At 39.4% G+C, this 26,672-nt stretch overlaps 2 non-coding genes across 2 annotated transcripts; one reads left to right on the top strand and one right to left on the bottom strand.

The window, feature by feature from the left end:
* Positions 1–9,383: 9,383 nt before the first annotated feature.
* Positions 9,384–9,490, top strand: LOC141589448 (small nucleolar RNA R71). The gene has a single exon (XR_012520386.1). It is a non-coding gene; the product is annotated as a small nucleolar RNA R71 (small nucleolar RNA).
* Positions 9,491–22,713: 13,223 nt separating this feature from the next.
* Positions 22,714–22,819, bottom strand: LOC141588878 (small nucleolar RNA R71). Its single transcript, XR_012519844.1, has one exon. It is a non-coding gene; the product is annotated as a small nucleolar RNA R71 (small nucleolar RNA).
* Between the last annotated feature and the right edge of the window lie 3,853 nt (positions 22,820–26,672).

Here is a 26,672-nt window from a genome sequence, read left to right as displayed (position 1 = left end):
ATAAAAGCGATAAACGAGGATGGGATGAACCAGAAATGGATTATTTACATGAAATTATGATGAAAATATTAATGAGTCCTCTATTGAAATAAGTCAATTAGGCTAAATACGACGGATATACAACGAATATGTGACGAAAATGCGAGTAAACAGACTAAACTATATCAATGACGAATTCCAGAAACTCAATATGAACAAATTGAATTTCTAAAATCCGGGTTTGAATTTAATGACGAAACCCCGTAAATATTGGATTGATTGGGATTTAAGTCGGATTTATGATAAATTAAAACATACTAATGATGAATGATTATAATACCTATGGATTATTATGATATTAAGACGAAGAATTAACAGACGAAACAAACAAAGGAAAGAATTTGAACACGAATTACAGAGGACAAACGAAGAAGAAAGGAAGCAGGAACTGCGGCAGCCTCACGAAGAGGCGCAGCAGGAACTGCGCTCCTTCGAAGAGGCGCAGCAGTTGCTGCGTCCTTTCTCGACGGTTACTTACTGGAAATCCGCAAAAACAGGTTTTAACAAAGGGTTTTTGAAATCGATTTTAACGGTATTTTCGACATAAACCTTACAATTGATGATACGAAAAGTAAAATAAAATAAATAAATAAGGATTATACACCCTCAGACGTACATGTTGACGAAACAAGAAGAACTAAGATATCGATTAGTGATGCTCGACGCGAATGCAAAGAGAGTGCCCTCGTAAGAGGAAAACGATTGATTAATTAAGTTGATTGAGTGTAGTTGGTCAAATTGGTCGGTCATGCAACGGAGAGGCTGGTACCCGGAAAGATCCGAGCTTACGTGGTCGAAAGTTCAAGCACGTAGGCGCCAATAAGTAAGAACAAAGTCTAGAATGCAAAGGGAGAAGAGAAGGGCGGACACTCGCGTCAGAAATATGAGGAGCGAAGGCTCCTATTTATACTAATCACGTGAAGGAATTAGGGTTTCGGAGACTCTTTGGAAGTGAATCTCGGAAAGATATGAAAAAGATACGTGAAACATGCGAGAAAAGGGCACGGGAAGAGGCGCAGCAGCCACGTCGTCTCTTGGAAGAGGCGCAGCGCCCTCTTGCGTCTGCCCCAGAGAGGTTTCCTCTGCCGAAAAAGATTTCCGCGTTTGAGTTATGGTAGGACGGAAATAATTCGAATATCTTATGAATATTACGGGATATTATTTGCCAAAAGATAAAATTTACGAAATATGGAATAGAAATATCCGGAACATTCCAGAACATTCTGACTCGGGATTTAACGGTTATCAGAAAATGGAGACGGTTTTTGACCCGGACTCCGAATGTACTCTAGTTACTGCCAAAACGACCGTATCGGTGCGTAGATGACAACCGTGAGGTAGACATTTAATATTTGAGCAATCACATGAGGCCCAATCATCACCGGGTGGTTTGCGAAGGGTGCAGAAATGAGGTATCTACAGAATGTTGATACGATGTGTATCTCTTAATACTAATCCAACATCCCTTGATGTAATTGGATTCATCGTAGTCCATTTTTATCCAGAATTGAAAACTCAAAAGCTTCTTTATGAAAGAAGGTATTAGCTCGTCATTCTTTAATGAGTAATGAGTTTTATACATTCAAGGATGATAGCTCCCACTAAATTCCATGTCTTCACATGAGAATTTCCTAACTCCCACTCAATTCTACACATTTCGAAATTGACTTCTCAATCAAAATTTATTCAAGAATTGAAATATAAATTTCATTGCCAAGTTATTAGGATAAAACCATATATGTTCCAACATATGCTTTCAAAATACCTATTTTGAAGTGGTCTCATCTTAACCTTACGTAAAGAGATTTTAAATCTCCAACACACTCATATCATAATGATGTGTAGTAATGTCATTATTCAAATATAAACAATGTCTAGAATACGTCCTTCGCAAATACCCTTTTGGAAGGAGGCTTAACCATTCCATAGTGAGGTTAAGCAATGACATTTGCGTGGTTAAAACTTTGGTCATTGAAGATATCGGTATATCAATCTTTGCAACTCGATCATAACTAGTATGTAACTTTGATTCATTTAGGCTCTTAAGTAAATCTCAAGGTTGAAACTATTGGTCAAACGTTTCATAAACAAAGTCAAAACTTGTTAAGACTTTACATTAGTCATTTTTCTTCCAAAACTTTCTTTTGGTCTCCTCGTGTAGTTATCTTGAGAATATACTCTTATGATTACTTCACTTGATCTCTTTAGTCATATAGAACTAACTTGAGACCATAGATCTCATCTATTCGGTATACTATGTAAATAGTTATACCTTCATTCAAATCATTCTCTCTTGTGTAGATCTTCATATACACAAGTACACAATTTTATCTTGCCTTGTGTGTTGTGTCCTCATTTTCCTCCCACTCTATCTTTAGAATAAATACACTAAACATTCAAAGATAGCATATGAGACACAAATTAATGATGTTGAAGTATAAGGAGAACTATCTCATAGATAGACTAATAGTTATTGATTTCATATGTGTACTTGGTGGTTGACATTCCTTTAAGAGAGTTCATAGACTCAAAATCGCTTTATAAATGATCATACACAAGCCTTAAGCATGTGGACATATAATGAAACCCGTCATTATATTTGTCTATTAGATCACTTTAAGTGACTAATCTTATGTTTCAAAGTGCAAGCATTTAAAGATGAATTTTAGAACATAAAAGGATAAATGATAAAACGGGTGACTTGGGTTGCAAACCAAGTCACCATCATCCAAAATACAAACCATTATCCAAAATACCTTTCCATGTCGAACACGGAAACTTAAAGTTCTAAATATTCAAAACATAATTTAAAATAAGACAATGAAAAGCAAAGCTCCATAAAAGCTATCCTTAGCTTCTCCATGGTTTCTTATGCTTGCTTTTCCTTTCCCTTGTCTTTGCTTGGTGGAGGCCCTATTTACAATAAAAAGGGAGATACATTATCACAACTTTGCATCATAATAGCATAGTTGAATTTAGAAACATAAAAGAAGGTTAGTCATTTACCTACTGGAGTGATCTTTCCAGCTTTGATATCACCAAGGTATTTGGAACAATTTCTTTTCCAATGTCCCATGCCATTACAATAATGGCATTTATCAAGAGGACCCTTCTTGACTTTTGAGGTGCTAGCTTCACAAGACTTAGCTTTGGTGAATGTGGGAGCTTGCTTCTTGCCCTTTCTCCCATTCTTCTTGAACTTCCCCTTACTTTTAGTGCTTATGTTAAGCACATCCTTGGGAGGGTTCACATTTAACCCCATGTCCCTCTCGGCTTGCACAAGTAACTTGTGCAACTCCTCAAGAGACACATCCTTGTCTTGCATGTTGAAATTCACCCGGAATTGCACATATGCCTTGACTTTGGACAAGGAGTGTAGAATCCTATCTATGAAGAGTTCTTTGGGGATTTCAACCTTTTGAATTTTCAAGGTCTCGACAAGCTCCATGAGTCTGAGCACATGAGGGCTAACCTTTTGGCCCTCTTTGAAGTCGAGATCAAAGAATGCCGCGGCCGCCTCATATTGGACGATCCGCGGAGTTTGTGAAAACATGGTCACAAGTTTGGAGTAAATCTCATTAGCATTGCCCATTTTAAAGGCTCTCCTTTGGAGGTCCGCCTCCATCGCAAATATTAAGAAATTTTTCATTGCGGCGGACTCCTTTTGGTAAGCCTCATATGCTTCCCTAGTGGCCGCGGTGGACCTAGTGGAGGGTTCGGGTGGAGAGGCCTCGGTAAGGTAACGAAGCTTGTCGTCACCTTCGGCGGCTAATTTGAGTTGGGCATCCCATTCGGAGAAATTTGACCCATTCTTTTCAAGTTTACATCGATCCATAAAGGATCGGAGCCATGACGAACTAGCGAGAGGTGTAGCATTAGGAGTTGGTGTTGGTGTTGCCATTTGTTATGAAAAAAGAAGTGGTCTACAAAACAAAATATAAGGAGTAAAACAATTGTCGTTTTAATAATACTCGTAAAAATGTATGATTTAAACAAGTTTTATGCATTTTTCTAGTGACCTCTACCCAACTAGATAAATGATTCCAAGACCCAAATTCATATCGACTTAGGCACGGTGGGGCCGATACATCCTTTATCAATATAACTCGGTGGATTAACGTTTAATCGATTCTACTTTTATAACTCTTGGTCGATAATATTACATTAACAATTATCTTTAGCCCAAAACACATTCGACAAGGGCACGGTGGGGCCGATACATCCCTTATCAAAAAATTTTGTTGAGTTCAATCCAAATTTCGAATAAATGTGTCCATGATCCAAACCCACATTAACTTGGGCACGGTGTGGCCGATACATCCCTTATCAACATGAATTCGGTGGATTAACATTCATCACCCACTTCCCCTACGTAACAAGGTTTGTACCCCGGTGGGGCCGAGCGCACTCCCTCGCGAATTAGGTTTTCATGTTTTCTACTATTTGGTAAGGCTAAGTCTCAATTAATTGTTTTGGCGAGAGGTCATGTCAATTTATTATCTATCACGTTTTAAGTGAACTAAAGCGGTGAACTACGATAATTTTAATTGACACGGTCGATAAACTCGATAAAATAAGGATGCATGTTTTAGTTATGACGATTTAGCGATGCATGCGACATAAAATAAAATGCAAGCATAAAAATAAATAAATCCTAGTATGGCCTTTCCTAAAATAGAAAAACTATTTATCTATTACATATTCGGAAACCAACTCCATTGGTCCCTTGAACTTCAGTTGTGGCACGCATCTCGAGGTAACACCGTCTTTATGGATCGCCTTTCTTGAAGAAATCCGTCTTTTGGAACTCCGGAATGAATAAAATTACATAATAAATTACATAATTTCCTATTATACATTTGTAACTAAAATAAAATAAATCTATTAAATTACAAAACGGTGATACGAGATCACAATAAAAATTACAACCGAATCGATATTCCCATACATTTCGGGAAATACCAATTAAAATCTAAGGCCATACTAAGTAAAATTACATAATTCAAAATTACATAAATTAAAATTATGACAATCATAAAGAAAAATGCAGCATTATAATATGTATGATCATGCTCAATTTTATGCTAAATCGCCTTTAATTAGCCAATATCATATATTACTCGGTTTTTACGGATTTGCGTGATTTCAACATTTTATAATCACAAAAATACATAAAGTCATATTTATGCATAAGTTAATTACCCTAACCTCTTAGGACTCAAAATATAGTCTTCACTAATAATTTGACCATAATTAACCCATAATTTTTAAAATTGTTCATAAATGGACCAAAAATTACAAAAATAAGCCATAAACTTCAAATAAATCACAAAATTTCAAATAAATTCAAAATTTGAAATTTAAATTCATGAACATTCTGGAAAAATACCATGACACTCATAATGTTCAAAATCTTAGGTTAAAAAGTTCGAAATTTTTCCGGAAAAACAATGTTGCGGTTTATCGATTTTTAATAAAATAATCATAAAAACATGGAAAAATTATTTTCATTAACTTTTCAATATTAGATCTTAAAAATATAATAAAATGCAACATTAGACATTTTTCCTAAGTCATAGATTATGTTTTATTAATTTTCCACTAATAATGTCACTATTTATGCTATTTTTTCTTCAAAAATCCATAAATCATGCAAAAAGACTTCTTTATAGCCAATTATTTTACACACATCTTGTAAAATTGCATGTGACAACATATTAATTTTCTATGACCAGATTCGAAATTTAACTCATATTAACCTATTTTTCACCTAAATCCAAATTTAATAATGAAAAATCCATTTTTCGAGCATAACAAGTCCAAAAATTATGAAAATTTACAGGTTATCTCAAAATAATATATGTGACAACATATCCAAAAATCAACTGAAAATTCAAAGTGTAGCTAATTTTAGACCAAAAATGACATTTTTACTCATAAAATCATATTTAAATGCCATTATTGTAAAATATGAACAATAAAAATCCGTAAAATTAACCAAAATATCCTAAAACATTTTAGGACCAGAAATATTAACATGCATGAATTAATTTCGTGATATCTCATAATAACACAAATTTTATAAGTTTTATTTGTTATTCTTATAACTCGGAAAAACTCTTAACCGATTTGCATGCAAACAACCGTGGCTCTGATACCAATTGAAGGAAATGTAGATATATATACATAATAACATACTCATATATGTCGAAATTAATTTGTCATATAATTAAATGTGGATTTTATGCATGCAAACAATATGAAAAATAGAGGAGAAATCATGTCCTTACATTGATGATTTCGGTTTAATGGGCACAAGAGAGATCACATTTCTCTCTTGTTCTTGAGCTTTCCCTTATGGAAGAACAAAGATCCAAGCATAGGATCTCTCCCTAAGCTTAATACCCAAGGCTTTCTCTTAATTCAAATTAATATTATAAATACTAGTATAATATTAATCTAGTAGAAAATTGAACCAAAATATTATTTAACACTTAAATATCTCGGTTTTATGAGGAGAAAATTGAAGCTTTTTATCTCTCTAAAACTTGTCTAGATAAAATGAAAGTGTGAATGAATAATGATACACTAAAAATTAATGTAGTGTATTAGGAGAATATAAGGAAAAAACCCTTTTGTTTTTCCCTTGTGAAAAACCGGGCAAGGAAGAGGAGGGAAGAAAAATAGAGCCAATGCATGCATTAGTTTGCCTTCACAAGGTTTATAGGGTTGCATGGCTACTCTTCCTTTTCAATCATTATGTTTACCACTTAATTATAAACACAATATTAAGCCTAATACTCCTCCAATTTTTCGGCACATTGTGTAATATGGATTCCATATTATTTTTGTCAATTGTCAATATGTCACATGTCACATGTCACATAAATTTGTTATGTATTTTTAACATATTAAAAATCAACGTATTATCAGAAATACGTCACATACAAAAATCGACTTAGTAATATCATAATTACTTGTACCAAAAATTTTACCAATTTATAAATCACAACAGTTTGTATTTATAACAATTCATTCAAATTTAATTGTTACATTAAACAATTATTTCATCCGAGTAATCATACAATTTGATTACTCGCATATCTCATTTAATCACATTTCAATTTGATACGTGAATTTTACTTCCAAAAGCGTCCGTCAATTTTCAAGTAATTTAATTAACTCGTAACATTATACGATTAATTAAATAATCAAATAAGAGTGTTGCCCTATAGGTATGACCTAGGGGGTCAACTGATCACCACCGTCGCACGACAGTAATGTCAAACTCTAGTCAGCCAATCATTACCGATATATGTTGACCAGTTGACAGTAACAAAATTACTTCCCAATTGTGTTCTTTATAATGAGATTTAAACACGTGATCATTATGATCAACAGTCGTGATCGCATTATTGTCAGAGGACACATATTCCAACAAGACTCGTAGTGATGACTCCCCTTGACTGCCCCAGAGCTAAACATCTGCATTACCTATCAAACCTGCTCACCATCCCCGAATGGATCACAGAAGATACCACAAACAACAACGGGGTCAGTACCATTCAATCAATACAAGACAAACAAACAATGCAACCAGCTGATCATCCTCCGTAGTAACCGACTACACACCGAAGTGTGTAGTCTTGCCAGATTACCCATCGCAACAGGTAATCTACTCCGCCAGTGGGTGACCGTAGCCCATCCCCACCTAGTCCAGCTCATCAACGAGCGACTAACAATCCATGTCCCTTAATGTGCACATCCCCTCCCGTAGCGGGTTCCACGGAGGGCGAACTAGGGTGTGAAGCCACTCCCGTAAGTGACTCCACCACAATCACACACACACAGCATCACAGCTGTCACAACACCATAACCGTCATAACACAACCACATCACCACCGTCATCACAACACCCATTCCTCGATGATCAGCAGATAACAACAATTACAATATAACCACAGTCTTAAATCAATTAACAGTAACTGAGTAGGGAAACCCTACCTTTTCGCAATCCGCTATGCTGCAATTAATCATACAATATGCATAACAAATACCACATCGTCACCTACAACAATGATAATCAACAGTCACATAACGCAAACACTATATGCAAAACCCTATTTCCCCCAAATTCATAATCAAAGACAAACCCTAGAATAATCATCAACAAACATGGGGATAAAGACTTACCGACGGAGGAATAAAGGATCGAATGCGATTGCTACGATTATCCACACACACACAGACGAGAGATTCGGAGTGATTAGAGCGTCGTACGATGATTAGGTTTTGTAAATTATGTTTAGGAAACTGCTTAACGAAATATATATCATTCTAATGACTTCCGAATCAAACCGCTGAAATATTACTCGCCAAATCGGATACTCGGTCGAGTATAGAGTATACTCGGCCGAGTTTCCTCTACTCGGTCGAGTATTCATCATACTCGGCCGAGTATTCCTCGGCAGAAGCTAAATAGAACATACACTTAGCACTACTCGACCGAGTAGGCTCTACTGGGTCGAGTACTTAGCTTAATAAAATCCGTAGTATTACAGTAATTGCTCCTTTTGTCTTTGAGAGCTAGAAGATGCTAATTGAGTCATTTGAGTCTCTAACATTTTGGTGTGGGCAAGAATATTGTTGATGGTGATTTCCTTAGCTTGGCTATCTTTTTGCATTTGGAGGACCGCTTTTTGAACATCAAAGCTTTGGTCATTTGATTGGTTGTAGGAAGGTTGATTTTGATAACCTTGGCTTTGGTTGAAAAAGGGTCTTTGAGGTTGGTTTCTCATTGGAGGTGGGGTGTATGTGGGTTAGGGGTTTTGAACATTTTGGCTTTTGTATGAAAGATTTGGATGAAATTTGGTATTCTCATTATAGTTGTTGGAATAAGGGGTGCCATTCTTTTATGCTTGGAAAGCATTAACTTGTTCATTTGTTCCCCTACATTCATTTTGATCATGTCCCAAGGTTCCACAACTTTCACATACTCCACTTGGGATTGAGTATGATGCCACCATAGCATTAACATGTTGTTTGGGTTATTTAGAAGCTTTATCAAGCTTAGCCATGGCCTTCTCAAACTTCAAATTGATGGCGTCGATATGAGCACTTAGTTGAGCACTCAATTGAGTGATGGAATCTACCTCATGCTTTCCTCCTCTAGTGGCCTTTCGGGGCCTACTATATTGTGAATTATGAACCACCATCTCTTCGATTTTGGCCCATGTTTGATTGTCATCAACTTCGGTAAACATCCCATTGGATCCCATATAAGAACATTGCGGGAGTCTTCATATAGGCCGTTCCAAAATTGTTGCACAAGGAACCACTCACTAAGTCCATGGTGTGGACAAGAACGATAAGTGTCCTTAAATCTCTCTCATGCTTCATATAATTATTCCTCATCCTTTTGCTTGAACCCGGTGATTTAGGCTCTCAACATATTTGTCTTCTCCGGAGGATAGAATTTCTTGTAGAAGGCAAGTGCTAACTTCTTCCATGAATCAATACCAAGGGTAGCCTTGTCTAGGCTTTTCAACCATTTTTTTGCGGTACCGATCAAAGAAAAAGGAAACAATACCCATCGGATTTGGTCTTGAGTAACTCCGGTTTGAGAAATTGCATCACAATAGTCACAAAAAGTCTCCATATGTGAATGAGGGTCTTCACTAGGCATCCCTCCAAATTGACTTCTCTCAACTAATTGTATGAATGCGGGTTTGGCAATGAAATTACCGGTTAAATGTGGTGGTGTAGGAGTACCGTTTGGTAGGTTCTCCTCGGTTGGTACGGAATGTGATGAAAATTTAGGCATTGTAGGTTGATTTTGTGGTGGGTTTTGAATTGGCTTATCCTCTCCTTCTATTACAAAAGGGTTGACAAACTCGATGTTATTTGGTTGATTGTCCACAATCTCACCAATACCTATAACTCTTGAAGTACCTCTAGCAACTCTTCTATTGGTTGTTAAGGTCCTTTAAATCTCGAAATCAATAGGTAATGAATTACCTTGTGATCTCCTAGTCATGCAAAATATCAAACAACTCGAAAACAATTAGAACAACCTTGAGGAGATTGACTTCCCCAAGTAAAGAAAGACACAACTAAAAAAAATTAACGAAAATGAAATCAATTGAACACCGTCCCCGGCAACGGCGCCATTTTTGGTCCTGTTAAAACTCGTCGTCAAAAGCTACCAACCAAAACAGTATTTATAACTTCACAAACTACTCTTAGTAAAGAAGTAAGTAAAGGTCGGATCCCAAGGGATGGGTATTAATGTAGGATTTTCAATTGCAAGTAACTATGTCTTAGGGTGTCACAAATTGGGTTGAGATGAGATGTAATCTAAACTAATCAACAAGATGAATGTAAATTAATGAAAAGAAAGTAAAACAAATAAAGGGGTTTGTAAACAATTAATTAAAGGCACTAGGGTGTCATGGGTTCATAGGGGATTCATGGAAATAGATCATACAAACATGTTCTCAATTAGAGGCAAGCACTTATTGTTGTGATGGGATCGAGTTAGTGTATATCTTACAATCCCTAGGAAGATTTAGGTCCCGGAGCCGAGTCGTCTAGACTTTACAACACCTACAAGTCGACTTAGTCTCCTCCTATTCAACTTTATGCATGGTCTAATGAGGCTCGAGTTGGTTTATGTCTTACAAGCCTCATTGAAAAGATAAGAGATGGCTAAAAAATGCAAGGATTCATAGGCTCGCATTTCATCAGACATAACATGTGCATAGGTTAAAATCACGACAAGCAAGCAAATTAATTATGAAAACATATTAGATTAAGCATAGATCAATTCCCATGTTTGTTTCCCCTAATTCCCCATTAACCCTAGCTAAAGAACTACTCACTCATGATCAAGTTTAGCATGCTGATAAGGTTGTCAATCATACTAACAAAGCAAAACATGATGAATAAATGATGTGATTAACAATAATTAAACAAGGGTAAAAGAGATTATACCTATGTGAGATGATCCAAATAATAAACAAAGAATAATAGAAGTACTTGATGATTGATAAAAGGTTGTCAATCCTCCAATAAACCCAAATAATCTTCTAATTACCCAAATAAAACTAAGAACAATTGAGAAAATTAAGAAAAGATTAAGATGTGACTAATATTGGGAAGTGTATTACAACTAAATTAAGACTAAATTAGGAGTTGATTAAGGATTCATCGTAATCTAGGTAGTACAATGGGGTATTTATACTAAAATTAAGTACAAGGATTAGGGTTACTAAGGGCTTGAATGACTATTAAGACCCTAAGAGAAGCTTGAGGAATTGCGACTCCCGAGGGACATGCGCGGATCGTGCTTGCAACTCCCACCAGGATCCGCTCGTCCTCACCTGATGCACGGCTGGTCCTGTAAGAAGATGATCCGCTCGGGCTGGCAGTCGGGACGCTCGGATCGTTCTCTGGTCCACTCGGATCCGGCTCTGGGACGCTCGGATCGTTGCTCAGATCTGCTCGTCTTGAGCTCAAGCCGCTCGGATCGTTGGATAGAGTTCTTCTCTTGTTTGGCTCCTTGACAATCCGCGGGGATCGTGTTGGGGATGCAAGGATCTTTTCATCATTGCCCATTTCACTTTATTTATTTGCTTAGGCCTCTAGTGTCGGTCTCCTCTTCTATGCTTGGTCATTAGATGCAATCCATTTAGCTCCATTTCGCTCCATAAATGCAAGGTTAGCGATCTTCTCTTACCAAGGACACAAAACCTCAAAGAATATGCAAAATGGGAAACTAAAGATAAGAAATGACCTTAATAGGTGCTAGAACGCATGCGAACGAGGTTAATTCGGGGACTAAATGTGCTCAAATATGAGTCACATCATCCGTCTTGTTTGCTTTTCTCGCTTTTCTTCAAATCTCGTGTTTCACTTTTGTCAATTTCTTTTTCATCGTCACTTAGCTCCAAATTTCCCAATCCCTTAAGATGCATGTAGGGAACTTCATCATCATTAATGGGCATGTCCGGACCTTGATAGGTAGTACCGCTTCTTAAAGAAATTGTGTTAACTTGCTCATGATCTTTTTTACCTTGATGAGGGAGGCTGGACTGGTTTGAAGGATTTTGAGCCGCCATTTGAGCAACTTGGGTATCCAACATCTTATTATGAGCCATAAGTTCGGAGATTTGAGCCGTTTGCTTTTGTTGCATCAAAAAAGTTTGATGTAAGAGAGCTTTTAACTCCGACACTTCATTACTTGGAGCTTGAGGAGGAGGTTGCACTTGTTGAAAACCTCCTTGATTTGGCCTTTGATAACCTCCTTGAGGTTGGTTACCACTATTAGGAGGAATAACATAAGTACCTTACGGTGGGGCTTAAGCATAAGCATTCTGACTCCTTTCAGGGAAGAAGTTAGAATACGGAGTACCTTGTTTGAAGGACTGGAAGGCATGGACTTGCTCAATGGTACTCATACACTTGGCGGTAGTGTGGCCATCTATCCCACATCTCTCGCAGGACAATTCTTGTTAAACCATATGAACCGTTTCTTGCTTTCCCAAAGACTGAGTAGTCTTTAATTCTGCTATTTGAGCAAATATGGCCTCCAACTGTTCCGCGACCCACTATCTGAACCACCCCCTCTTTTACTTCCTATGGGGTTACCGTACTCAGCTGTGTGAGTAGCTATCTGATCAATCAACTTCCAAGCATTACCGTCATTAGTGTTATCTTGGAATCTCCCATTAGCAGCAGAATCAAGTAAGGCTCTATGATCATCATACAACCCATTGTAAAACGGGTTGCAAAGGAGCCAAATCTCAAATCCATGGTGAGGGACGAACCACACTAGTCTTTTGAACCGTATCCAAGCTTCATTAAAATCCTCAGTAGGACCTTGCTTAAAACTTATAATTTGACTTCTAAGAGCATTGGTTTTTTTTGGTGGAAAATACCTCTTGTAGAATGCAAGAGCCAATGAAGTCCAGTTGGTAATTGCGTCGGTCTCCATATCCAAGTCCCTTAACCACTCAGCTGCATCATCTCTCAAGGAGAAAGGGAATAAAGTTTGCTTCACCTGATCTTGAGTCACCCCAGCTGTCAAAGGAATAAAGCAACAATAAGTGACAAACTTCTCCATATGCTTTGCAGGGTCCGCTCCAGCTTTTCCTCCAAACATATTCATCTCTACCAAGCTTATGTAAGAAGGCTTGATTTCAAAAGTTCTCTTGTCAGTAGTAGGGAGCTTGAAGCCTTTTGGAATGAAAGCAACCATGGGTTCGGAGTGACTAGCTAATGTTGGCATCTTTGGTATTGTAGAAGTAACAGCAGCAGAAATAAGTGTATCCTCTTCTAAGGATGAATCTTCTGCAAAAGTATACCGTTCGTAGTCAAGTGTACTCAAGTCTTCCACTTGAGTTACTTCTCTTTGAAATCTTCGTCTGTAGCAAAAAGTCTTTTCTGGCTCGGGATCAAAAGGTATGATCTCTAACCTGTTAGACCTGGGCATACACGAAAACAACAAGAAAAGATAAAACTATCTCAAGGAACTGAAGTTCCCTCAAACAAAAGACAAACTAAATTAAAACAAACAGAAAATTGTTGCCTCCCCGGCAACGGCGCCAAAATTGATAAGGCTAAAGTCGTATCACCTATATGAAAGTAAACCTAAACTACTACTAACAAAATAGCTGGCGGTAAGTCAGGGTCGAAGACACAGGGAGGTGGTGATTATTTAGTTTGTTGATGTTTAGAGTGTCTTAAGGTAACCAATTATGGGGGTTTGTTTGATTTGATTTCTAACAGCTAATTGCAAGTAAATAAAGATGAATAACAATAATATTAAAGAGTCTAGGGATCGGGTTCACTAGATCGTCATATAAGGGTAAGATTTAATTCATTGATTGAGCAATTTATATTGTTGAAAGTTATATGATCAGTCGATTCAATATTTCTTTTAGATCTAATATAACATGTTATCGCTATCATGAAATTATCTCTATTCAATTATCGTGGCCTATACTAGTCTTAACCTTGTCGGTGATAATCCTAGTTTATGCGATACTAATTAATCACTTCTGATCAGTAATCAACAAATTAGAAGTAGAACAATAATTGAACAACAATAGAAAGCAATTTAACAATCAATTCATAATAACCCCTTTTCTAACAACCTAGATCCCCTTTCACCCTAGATTAAGAATTTAGCTACTCATATTAAAGGAAATAACAACAATAACGATATAAGAAAGCATAATTAAGAACATGATGAACAATAATAAATATGGATAACGAATTAAACAATAATTGAGGAAAGATTAATAGTAATACCGTAGTAATAAAGAACAAGCTTAGATTCGAACAATAATAATGAAACTAAACTAAACTAAAAGTATAAATAAACTAGGGTAAGAGTTTTGGTATTTATAGCAAAACATAACCGACTTAAGGAAAATTGCGGAATATTCTAGAACCAAGTGGTTCCTCGATCGAGCCCCAATGTACTCGATCGAGTCACCAAGTTCCTCGATGTGGACATGGGCCACACGCGCCACGCGCACCCGCGCGTTGTGTATTCAAGGCGGCGGCACTTCTCCCAAGGAACCTTGGATTGCCAAAGCACGTCATGGGCCGTTACCGATTTGTGAGGCATTGAAACCGGTGAAAGGTTGAATAAGCCTGCATTTATAGAGTCGCCACCAATTTTTATGGGAAATTGGAACCGTTTGAATACCTCATGTCATGTCAAGACACAAAGTAGTGACATGAACACTAAGAACTCGTTACCCTTAGCATTCTATGTCTAGAATTACTCTTGTGGATGCCAATGAACACGAATGTTCACAAAGATCTAGAGTAAGGGGTGAGGGTACGTATTAGGAAGTCCTTTTACTGAACATCTAATCTTGCCCGCCTCGATAGAGGCCTCTACTAATGATTAGGGAAATGTTCGTATTTGATATGTTGTTGATTATATGCATGCAATGCAACAAACAATAGATTAATCCTAGCATGTGAATTAAACTGTGTCGGTTAACACGTAATTTAGCAATTATTAATGTCAAAGTGGGAATTTAGATTAATTACATGTGAAAAAACAAATAAATAAATCATACATAATAAATATGATAAATAAATAACGATAATTGAAATTACAATGAGTTAACTGATTTACGTCAAAGATATACTTAAGACGGAAAAATTTGGAGAAAAGAAAATAAAAAAAGGGTTAGAAAATATGGGCAGATTAAGGGTGATATTATGATTAATAGTTAATTTAATTACGTAATCAAAGACTAGGTCAAAGCGAGAACGGAAGTTCAGGGACAGAGCTCATCTCAGAACAGGCGTAACACTGTTGCGTCCCTTGGAAGAGGCGCAGCTATTACTGCGTCTGTTCCTGAGTTGGGCTCTGGCTGTGAAGTCAGAACCGCGGGTTTGTTAATGTTCGTTGGTAGGTTTTAAGATTGATTATCGATATTTGACTTGAGTGGAAGTGATTTAACATGTTAATACATATGAAACCGTCATAAAAGCGATGAACACGAATTAAAACGAGTTAAGAACGAATCATAAACGAATTAAAATGAATTAGGTTTATTAGGTTGACTATGATGATGGAAACAAACTTGGAAAGAACTAAACAAAATGAAAATAAAAAACGGAAACATGTACAAAGGATGAATTCCAGAAACTTGATATGAGCAAATCAAGTTTCTAAAATACGGGTTTGATTTAGTGACGAAAACCCAAAAATATTGATTATAAGGGATCTAGGTCGTAAATAAAACGTGATAATTAAAAGGAATACATTAACATTTATTTTATGTACAAAGAAAAGAAATAAAATAAGAAAGTAAAAGAAACGAAACGAAAACAACAGGAAAAACCGAGGAAGAAGAAGAGCAGAAGTAGCGGCAACCTCTGGAAGAGGCGCAGCAGGTGTTGGGACCCTTCGAAGAGGCGCAGAAGCTGCTGCATTTCTTCTCGACGTCTGGTTGTTGTTGTTCTGTAAAAACAATTTGACAAAAGGGTTTTAAAAATCGGTTTTAAACATACTTTTGACGTAAATTTACAATAATGAGTACAAAAAATAAAATACAATAAAAAGATGGGATTTACACCCTCAGACTTACATGATTGACGAAACGAGATTGACTAAGTTAACGTTAGTGATTGCTCGACTCGAATGTATGTAGAAAGTGCCCTCGTTAGAGGATTTAGATTAAATTAATTGATGTGTAGTCGTCAAATTGGTCGGTCATGCAACGTGACTGGAACTCAGAATGATCTGAGCTTACGTGGTCGATTGATCAAGAACATAGGCGTCAAAAGCTTAGAGCACGGTCTTAGAATGCAAAGGGAGAAGAGAAGGGCGGACACTCGCGTGAAAAATGGAGACCGAAGGTCTCTATTTATACTAAAATATGCGAAGAGTTTTAGAATGACCCAAACTTTGGAAAGAAATCACGGAAAAAATCTGAAAACAGTGAAAACAAGCTGGAGAAAGGGCGCAGCAGCTGCTGCGATCCTTCCAAGAGGCGCAGCATCTGCTGCGTCATTTACCCAGAGGTTTCCTCCTGTGGAAGAAAGATTTCCGCGTTTCTTTTAGGGAATTGCGGTAGATCTCTACTTCCTTATTCCTTAAAATAAGATATACGAGATATATTTTACCAAAAGATATAAAATTAAATTATGGAATAAATATCCGGAATATTCTAGGACATTTTGACTCGGCATTTTAAACAGTTTCTTAGAAAATGAAGCGATTTTTGACCCGAAATCCAAATGAACTCTAATTACTATCAAAATGACCGTATAGGCGCGTAAATGACGACCAAGGGGTAGACACAAGTATTTGAGCTATCACTTGATGATAAACTTACGGATTGTCATAAATCGTTCCGCGTACCAAACATGCGGCCCAATCATCACTGGGTGGTTGGCGGAAGGTGTAGAAATGAGTTATCTACAGAGCCTCCACTTTTACTGAGGCTTGGAGAAGGCGAAAGTCAAAGTATAGCCATCAGGTCAATTGAAGATTACAACCTGACGACTATGGCGACGCGAGGCGGTTCAAGGGGTCTGAACGAAGGACCTGTCGTCGGGAACATTTTAGAGTCTGTCGACTATCGGGGAAGGTCGTTTAAAGTCCATTAGACTACGTAAGGAGGCTTGCCAGCTATAAGAAAAAACCATACCTGTGACTTCTTTCTCGAGGTGCTTTCGGAGTTGCGTAGGAGCTAAGGTCAAGCGTAGGAGCTAAGGTTAAGACCTAAAAGATATATGAGGATTGTGCTAGGGTGTGGGACCCTAAAGGAAAACATTGACGAGAAGGCGGCCTAAGGGTAACCATGGTTTGAGTGTATGGACCCTAAGAAAAGGCGATCCTAAAGAATTACGATCCTATAGGTAGAGGCTAGGCGTATGAACCTGGGGAGTTTGGGAACCTAAAAGACGGTTGGTATGAGAACATCTGGAGAACGACACCTTTACCGAAATCCATGAGGAAACAAATAATATTGTGGGTAGCAGGACGTCGGTAGAGACTGCTGGGGGAATTTGCTAGCGTCGGTCTTAAGCGAACTCTCGTCGAGGAATATGTTGATGATTCTGTCTGGATTGAATCATTTCTTGGGAAATCTGCTTGTATCTGCTTCCAAACAAACTCCATCTCTCGAGAAGTGCAATCGACTGTCATGAACTCTCGCTGGAAATAAAGTATCAATAAAGGTGTGTTTTAAAACACCGTCAAAGAAAATGAAGAGGCTTGACTGATAGTGGCGCGTCCTAAGCACCGAAAATCCGCTCGTTCTTTGCAAGCTAAATCCCGATAAAAGATCCTTGTTGGGAGATAAAACATCGTGACGGTTTTTCAGTCCGTTTAGAAAAATATACAGGTCCGGACGAAAATAAATGCCCAACAAACCAAATACAATATATAAGGCGTTATAGAAGATGCGCACAAAACTTGGGCCCACAAATAACGAACTTATAACGAATTTTCAAAAATTGAGCTGGAAGGATGCTGGGGAACAAGCTCAGCAAGAGTTGCGGCTCTTAGATAGGGCGCAGCAGGAGCTGCGTCATTTCCTGGGCTTGTCCCTGTCTGAGTAAAAACGCGATAAACCGTGTTTCATTTTCATAATTTCAAAACACAATTCTTCCAAATTCTCTCAAATTCCAACTAAAATCCGTCAAAATTTGATCAATTCGTGCCATTAATCATGACTAATCGAGGTCATTATATTCTTCCTTTTAATTCTTCTTTTTGATTGAATTAGAGCCGAAAAACTAGGGTTCCCTCTCCCTTTGTGTCGAAAAATTTGGGGGTTTTGCCTCTAATGGATTTGTTTGATAAAATTGATATTAGAAATGGATAATTGGCAATGTTAGGAACATAACCATGTATTCTTTTTTAGTTTTCGTCAAGTATTGAGCATTTGAGCGAAATTGAGACGGTTTCTCAGCTGTTTCGAAAATTGCTTCGAAAATGCCTTTAGGATTGTCCATTTTCGATAAAATTTGGTGTTTTGGAACCCTTGTGTAATGGTTAAACTTGCTATAATGTCGGATTTTTGATTTGTGACAACTTTTTCAGGACACTTTTCTAGGGCATAATCGCTATCATAGCGAAATGCTGCCGAAATTTCGACTCATATCCGTGATTAGGCTTGAACTTAGACTTGACTTGACCCACTATTCCATATGTGTGGCCAGGTTTCGAAAGAAATGGCCAAAGATGGCTAGAAAAGGCCACTTTTAGGGCTTGAAAATGCTCAAAACGACCTCACCGAGGCTTGTGGTGGCTTGACGCGGCCTAATTTACTTTAATTTTGCAGGTTACATTCCTTCTATGTTGGGGAGGGCTCCCATGGACATAGACTTTGACCCTTCTCTTACTCTTGTAGGGGAAGCGAGAGAGGAGGTGATCGAGGAGGAGGCTGAGGAAGTCCCGAGGCGGGCCAACGTGGGACGTGGTGGTCGCCAGCTAGTGGGTGCACCCGAGTGGGCCGAGAAATGGGATGGTAGACATCTCATTTGGGCGGCAGAGAGCCACCTGTCTTACAGGACGGCGAGGAGTATGGTAAGTTTCGAACTTGTCATTATTCCATATTGCCTTTCCTATTTGTTTACTGTTTCACTTCTCATTTGTCTTGTGCTAAAGATAATATTGTTTCGAATTGGTACAGGAGGTCGGGAACATGGGGTCCTTTTCCGGTTACTCGACGATGATGGACGCCTTCGAGAGACTGTCGGAGGAAGAGAAGGCCATTGTCGAGTTGGGAGCCTTCGGGGCTCTGGTGGGAGCTTGGAGAGCGATCAGGGAAAGGAAGATTCGGACCAACCTTAGCCTGATTCGAGCTTTCCTTGATCGGTACTGGGACACGACCTCGACTTTCCATATGCCTTTTGGAGAGGTCGGGGTCACTTTGGAGGACTACGGCATAATCTCGGGTCTGCCATGTGGAGAGGAGGCTTTGGTGTGGCCGTTGACGGCCATGAGAGTGGACTGAGCCGAGGCAAGGAGGCTGATCGTTTGGAACCTGGCAGAGGGTGCTGCCAGCGTTCCTGGGTTGGTGCTGAGTTCTTACGTCATGGACTACTTTGCGGGTAGAACCCCAGCGACGGTGACGATAGACGGGAGGAAGGTGGCTCCTCCTCCTTGTACTGCGGAGCAGAGGGCTTGCTTGTGGTTGTGGTTGTTCTTGTCTTCGATTTACCTCGGAAACAAGGGGGAGAGGCTATCGACGAAGCTTCTTCCTTTTCTGTCTTACTTGAGTAGCCTAGGTCGGTGGGACTGGGTTACTCCTGGCTTTGCGTTCCTCACTCGCTACATGAGGGCCATGGTACATCCTGAGCTGATGGAGAAGGTGACTTCTCCTGCTACTATCGGTCCTGGTTTCTTGTTGGAGGTATGAACCTTTCTTTTGCATTTATGAAAGATCATTATTTCTTTCTTTCTTTTATTTCTATTAAATCATGAAAGATCCTCATCATAGAAAAATAAATGATTGTCTTGTTTGCAGGCGTGGGTGTACTCCTACTTTCCCAGTTTCGCGCCCAAGAGGACGGAGCCTGAGCCGAGGGCGTACCCTGTCGTGAGAGACTGGGTAGTGTGTCGTAGGAAGAGCCGAGGGCGTACCCTGTCGACGGGGCGTGAATGCCCTGAAGTTGGAGCACATAAGTACCCTTGATTACTTTTCCTTTATTTATGTCTTTTAATTAGAAGTGACCATAAGAATGACCCCCTTCCCCGCTTAGAGCCTATCATAGGAATGACCCCTCGTTTCCTTATTTTAGTGGGTGCCCAGACCTTGGGAGGAGTACCCTGATGCTCCAGCTTTCGTGGCTGAGGTCCTTCATCCTAGGAGCTCGAGTCGGTTGTTGCTGAGGACGTCCATGGGACCTGTGTGGTACCTGGGCGAGCGTTTTATTCGGCAGTGCTCTCGTGACACCTTCACGGTTCCCATTGATCCTCCACGAACGATGTTGGTACGTGCAATTTATATTGACTTTTTAGCCTTTTATTGCACGCATTTCTATGTCTTTTTGTATCGTTATGTATTGCAAAATGCCCCGAATTGGCTACTTTGGTTTGTTTTGCCTTTATTGCAGAAATAGACCTGATAGTAGCGGAATTGACCTTTATTCTTCCCATTTAGCATGCACTTTAAGGAGATGGAAGTATTAGACCAAGAGTTGTGCCTCGTGGTGTGTGAAGGAAGATCCATGAAGCTGCCAAGGACATATTTAAGGCTGTTGCGTTGGATATCCACTCGATCGAGTAGAAATATGAGTCGATCGAGTGGTTTGGCTGGAATAGATGGTCGATCGAGCAGTTCTTAGAGCTCGATCGAAATTGAGTTTATAGGAGTTACTCGATCGAGAGCGTTAACTGTTCGATCGAGTACAATGGCTGGAGAAGACCTCGATCGAGTGATCTGAAAGTACTCGATCGAGGGGTTTGCTATGATACACGGGTTGACTTAATCCGTGATAGGTTTTATTTTGCTAATTTATGCTCCCCTATATAAGGGAGTCGTAATTAGGTTAATAAAATATACTTTACAACTCTTTATCACTTTTTACTTCTCTTAATCTCTGAACGACCTTACTGCTTAATCTCGTACTTTGCTTTGAGGATTATTCTCTATGCCGGATTCTTTAAGATTGTAATCATTCTTCTCTCCTTAATCTTAATACTTTGTTTTGCATTAATTTCTTGTACTTTCATTATTATTCTTATCCTTGTCTTATTGATGCTTGATTATCATCGTTTCATCATGTATTCCATTAGCACATCTTTTTTTAATATTATTAATTACATTAAGAACATGAGTAGCTAATTCTCTTTATGTTAGGACTAGGGAATTCATGGTAGGATTGTGACGATGTAGCGAACAGACTAGATAATTTACATGTGAGAATCTGTCCCCGGCCATAGCAATATAACTGTAACACCTATTTAGTTGAGTGCACGCTTCTAAATTACATTAATCTGGTTAACTTTGTTTCTGGATCGGAAGATTGGAATGAACAGACCTGCTATGAACAGTAGACTACCCTAATGAGGACAGAAGACAGGCCTGCTATGAACAGTAGACTACCCTAATGAGGACAGAAGTTAAGTTAGTGGAATTCTAGGGTGGATAGCGGACCGGAAGGACCTTTCCTATGCCCTTCTCACAGTAGATTGTCTAGGTTATTTGCAACTGAGTCGATAGACTACCATGGTGAACCGAAATCGTGACATACTTTCTCTTATTTGATCACTCTTTTCATATTTTCTCACTTTTACTGCTCTTACTTTATTTCTCTTTCCTTTAAATCTTCAGTAGTTTAGCAAATAAAATTAAAAACCCCCATTTGTGACCTAGATAGACGGACTAAGGATAGATATCTTGCCTCCCTATGGAGATCGACCCTACTTATCACTAGCTTCTGTTAGTTTTATTTAGGTTTTATTTTTGGTACATAAACGACAGTATCAAATTTTGGCGCCATTGCCGGGGAGGCAATAGCCCTATCTGTCTTGCTGTTTCGTTTATCTTTATCCGTCTCAGGGAATTTTTATTCCTTGAGATAGTTCTCACTTATTTCTTTCAGTGTTGTGTATGCCCACGTCTAACAGGTCGGAATTAGTCCCTGCTGATCCTGAGCCAGAGAGATCTTTACGGCATAGACTCATACTGCAAAGAAAGATTCAAAAGGAAGACTTGAGTACTTTTGAACCCGAGCTACAACATTTTCTTTTTGCAGAAGACCAGTCTTGTGAAGAAGACAAATCTATTTCTGCTATGAAGCCAGTAAATATGCCTAACATTGCGAGTCACTCAGAGCCCACAGCTGCCTCGATTCCCAAAGGTTTCAAGCTTGCGATAGAGGATAGAAATACTTTCGATATTAGACCATCCTACATTAATTTGGTCGAAAGAAACTTGTTTCGGGGTGTGGTCGGTGAAGATCCGCGAAAATATATGGAGGTATTTACTGACTACTGCTCTACCATTCCCGCCACTAAGGGTGTGACCCAGGATAAAATAAAGGAAGTCTTGTTCCCTTTTTCACTGACCGACGGAGCCAGTGAGTGGCTCACTGATCTTGATCGTGTTGCAGTCGGTATCACTAACTGGGAGACTCTTGCTCTTGCCTTTTATAAAAGGTATTTTCCTCCAAAACGTACCAATCAGCTGAGAGGAAAGATTACGAGTTTTAAGCAGGCACCTGATGAGAATTTCTATGAGGCTTGGTGTCGGTTCAAGAAGCTAGTGAGATCTCTTCCTCACCATGGTTTTGATCAGTGGTTTTTATGCAACCAGTTTTACAATGGGTTGTATGATGACCACCGTGCTATACTTGACGCCTCGTCCAATGGGCGATTTCCAAAGAATAACGATGATGATAAGGGATGGGGCATTATTGAGGAGATGGCGACCCATTGTGCTGAGTATGGGAACCCGAGGGACGGCATTCGGACAGTTCATTCGGTCGACAATACAGTTGTGGCTCAGCTGGAAGCCATAAATGCCTGTTTTGACAGGTTAGAATTGCAAGCTGGTGGTGATCAACAGACGGTCCACTTGTTGACTAGACAAGAGACCGTTACTTGTGAGAGATGTGGGAGTAATGATGGTCACACTGCAGTTGACTGTCTGACAGAGAAGGAGCAAGTCCTTGCCTTTCAGCAATATATGCAAGGAGGGGGTTCCTATTATAATAATCAAAGTGCGGTCCATCCCAATTTGAGGTGGACCAGTCAGAATGTTCTCAATCCTACTCCGCAGCAGCAGCAAGCTTATGTTCCTCCTCATAAGGCTCAACAAGGCGTTCAAAAGCCTCCATTATTTCCTCCACCGCATCAAGGAGCTTCCTCTAGTGGAGTTAGTGAGTTAGCTGAGTTGAAGTCGATGATTCAATCATTGACTAAGCAGATGCAAATGAGTGACCAACAAAAAGAAGCATCAATTAAGTCACTCGAGACCCAAGTTGCCCAACTCGCCGCTAGCCAGTCCACGAGAAAACCGGGTCATTTACCGTCTCAATCCGAGAAGAATCCACATGAGACGATAAATTTGATTAACTTGTGTAGTGGTCTTTCTTATGAAGGACCCAAATGGTCAACTGTTGAGGACATATCAGACCCGAGGAATGTTGTTGCTGACGATGAACAGTCGTCAATTACTGAAAATATGCTTAATCTGAAGAATATACTCGATCGACTGATTTATGGTGGTCGATCGAGTAGAAATGCTGGTGATAATACTCGATCGAGTGGTTCTGAGGGTCGATCGAGTAAAGCTGATATTCAAGGATTCGATCGAGTGGCTAAAAGTGCTCAATCGAATGAAAATGCTGGGAAGAGTGTTCGATCGAGTGATATTTTACCTCGATCGAACAGTGTTGATAATGAGGAACTCGATCGAGAGACTGAGAATGCTCAATCGAGCGAAAAGGCTGCTGAAAGACCTCGATCGAGAGGTGAAAAGGTTTGATCGAGTAAAAATGAATTTGAACCCGCTGAGACATTGGAAGAAAGGAATAAGGGGCTCGAAATTCCTATCACTGTGCCCTTTCCAAGGCGATTGCAGAACAACAAAGCTAACCAACAGTTCGGGAAATTTGCCGAGCTCCTAAAAAGCCTTCACGTGAACGTTCCATTCGCCGAATTGCTCACTCAGGTACCCTCTTATATGAAATTCATGAAACAAATCTTATCGCGTAAGAGGCATATAAATGACCACGAAACGGTAGCTTTAACTGAAGTAGGCACTGCCTTAGTTCAGAATAAGACACCACCCAAACAAACAGACGTGGGTAGCTTTTCAATTCCTTGTCATATAGGGACCCATTTGATTGATAACGCGCTATGCGATCTAGGTGCTAGCGTGAGCGTCTTAGCTTTGTCCCTCGCTAAGAGACTTGGTTTGACAAAATTTAATTGCACTAATATGACCGTTCAGATGGCCGACCGTAGTATATCACGGCCACTAGGAGTTATAGAGGACATACTTGTCAAGATCGGGAGATTCTTTATTCCCGTAGATTTTGTGGTACTTGACATCCCCGAGGACACTCACACCCCTATCATTTTAGGGAGACCATTTTTATTCACTGCTCGTGCAGTGATTGACATCGGGAGGAAGACACTTACATTTTAGGTAGGAGATGAGGAGCTAATATTTCATCAGTCCAAATCTCGTAGGGCTCCCATGCAAGCTCAATCTTGCAATGCCCTATCCTCTATTGAGTCAGATACAGATACCCCAGCTGAGGATATTGAATATTGTGCTGCAATTGTAACCCCTCCGCCTCAGACTGAGAGCAAAAAGGAGGACCATTCTTCTGTTTTCCTTGCTGCAGGTACAGATAAAGTGGATGCTGGAGATGATAACGGTCAAAGTGCAGTTAAAATCAATCAAAGTGATGGGGATGCCAATGTTGATGGGAATGACAAGAGGAAGAAGAAAGTTCATGCATACGTGGATGTTAAATACTCTCCTTCCGTTAGTTCAAATTCAAAATCGTGGCGATCAAAGAGGACGGTCCGAGATGCTAAAGGGACCTCCTCCAGTCAGAAGCCCTCTTGTGGGCTACTAAAGTGTTTTGGACAGTAAGCGGGGAATGCCCCGTTGTAATAACTTATAATTTTGAATTTCTGTTAAGACTTTTTAATTGTGTTTTAGACTTTTAGACATTAGTTTAGTTAGTTTAGCGAAAACCGACTACAGACTGCTTAATTCTGTGATTTGGTATTGTCGGGATATGTTTTTGCGTGTTTTTATGCAGGTTTGGGGAAATTATTTTGCATTGGGATGTGTTCCACGAGAAAACAACTCGATCAAGTACTTTTTGTACTCGATCGAGAGGATTGGCCTACACAACTGTTCGATCGAGTGGTTTCAGACACTCGATCGAAATGCCAAAAATGAGGATTACTCGATCGAGAAGAAATCTGTTCGATCGAACAGAATGACTACAAGAGTCCTCGATCGAGTGGTTTCAAATCACTCGATCGAGTGAATGCACTTATAATAGTTAGGAAGTCTCCTTTTCTCCCTCTATTTTTCATTCTAATTTATTTCCTCCTACTTTGTGCGATAGCTTGTGCGATTTTCCCCAAAATTCTCCCTTTCTTCTTCCCTAATACCAAATCAACCACCCACATTATTGTTCTTGTGCCTTCTTCCACAAAAGCCCTCAATTTCCCCCTTTAAATTCGTCCTTGTTGTGTTTAATTTGGGCAATTAGGGTTCCGTCGGGTTTCTTGCTTAAATTCTGTCTTTTGCTTGGATTTTTGTTGAATTGATTGCTTATTTTTGTGGGTCTTTCATCAAGTAAGTGTTCCCCTTTACTCTTTTGTTGATTATTTGTTAAATTCGACTTAAATTGAGTAATTAGGGTTTAGGGTTTTTCGATTTTGTTCGAAAATCCGTTTGATGTTAGGGGATTTCGAGTTTTTTGTTCAATTGATTATATTTCCCCATTACTTTTTTGATTAGGATGGATATTAGCACTCTCCCCTCGACTAGCTCGACTGTTGCACCATCCACGACTGAGACGGTGGTCCCTGCTGTTACCACCGTCACTCCGACTGTTAGTATTGCTACCCCTAATGTTAGCTCTGCTAGTACTACTGTCGCCCCTTCTGTTTCTGCTGTTGCTAGCTCTGCTCCTGCCACTGTCAGCTCTGTCTCAGCTAGCACAGTTGTTGCTTCTACTTCTGGTACCGTGTCTACTCCGGTGACGACCCCTGCTGGGTCGTCACCAGCTGTCATAGCTGCCTAACGGGCTGCTTTAGTACCTCGTCCCGCTACTGGACGGGCTTCTTCTTCAGGTATTAGAGGACGGGGTCGCGGACGAGGCACACCCACTGCCGGCCGAGTTGCTTTCCGAGCCGATGAGTCTCTTGACTCGCATCTCGATTACCCCGAGGTACGTTTTGTTAACGCTATGCATCGTACTCGTTTTTATCATTTAGAGAGCTGTGATTTTGCTTCAACAAAGTTTCTGTGTCGAAAGTCGCTTGAGAGGTTAGGTATTTACGAGCCTATAGTTGAGATTTTGAACGGGACGGGGATGGCTGGACTGATTACCATGAGTGCCACGACCTATAAGGAGCTGACCCTCGAGTTTTTTAGCTCCTTCAC

Source organism: Silene latifolia, chromosome 6 (genome assembly GCF_048544455.1).
Source record: "Silene latifolia isolate original U9 population chromosome 6, ASM4854445v1, whole genome shotgun sequence".
Lineage (NCBI taxonomy): Eukaryota > Viridiplantae > Streptophyta > Magnoliopsida > Caryophyllales > Caryophyllaceae > Silene > Silene latifolia.
The sequence above is the reverse complement of the archived record's forward strand: the minus strand, read 5'-3'. Positions and strand labels throughout refer to the sequence as shown.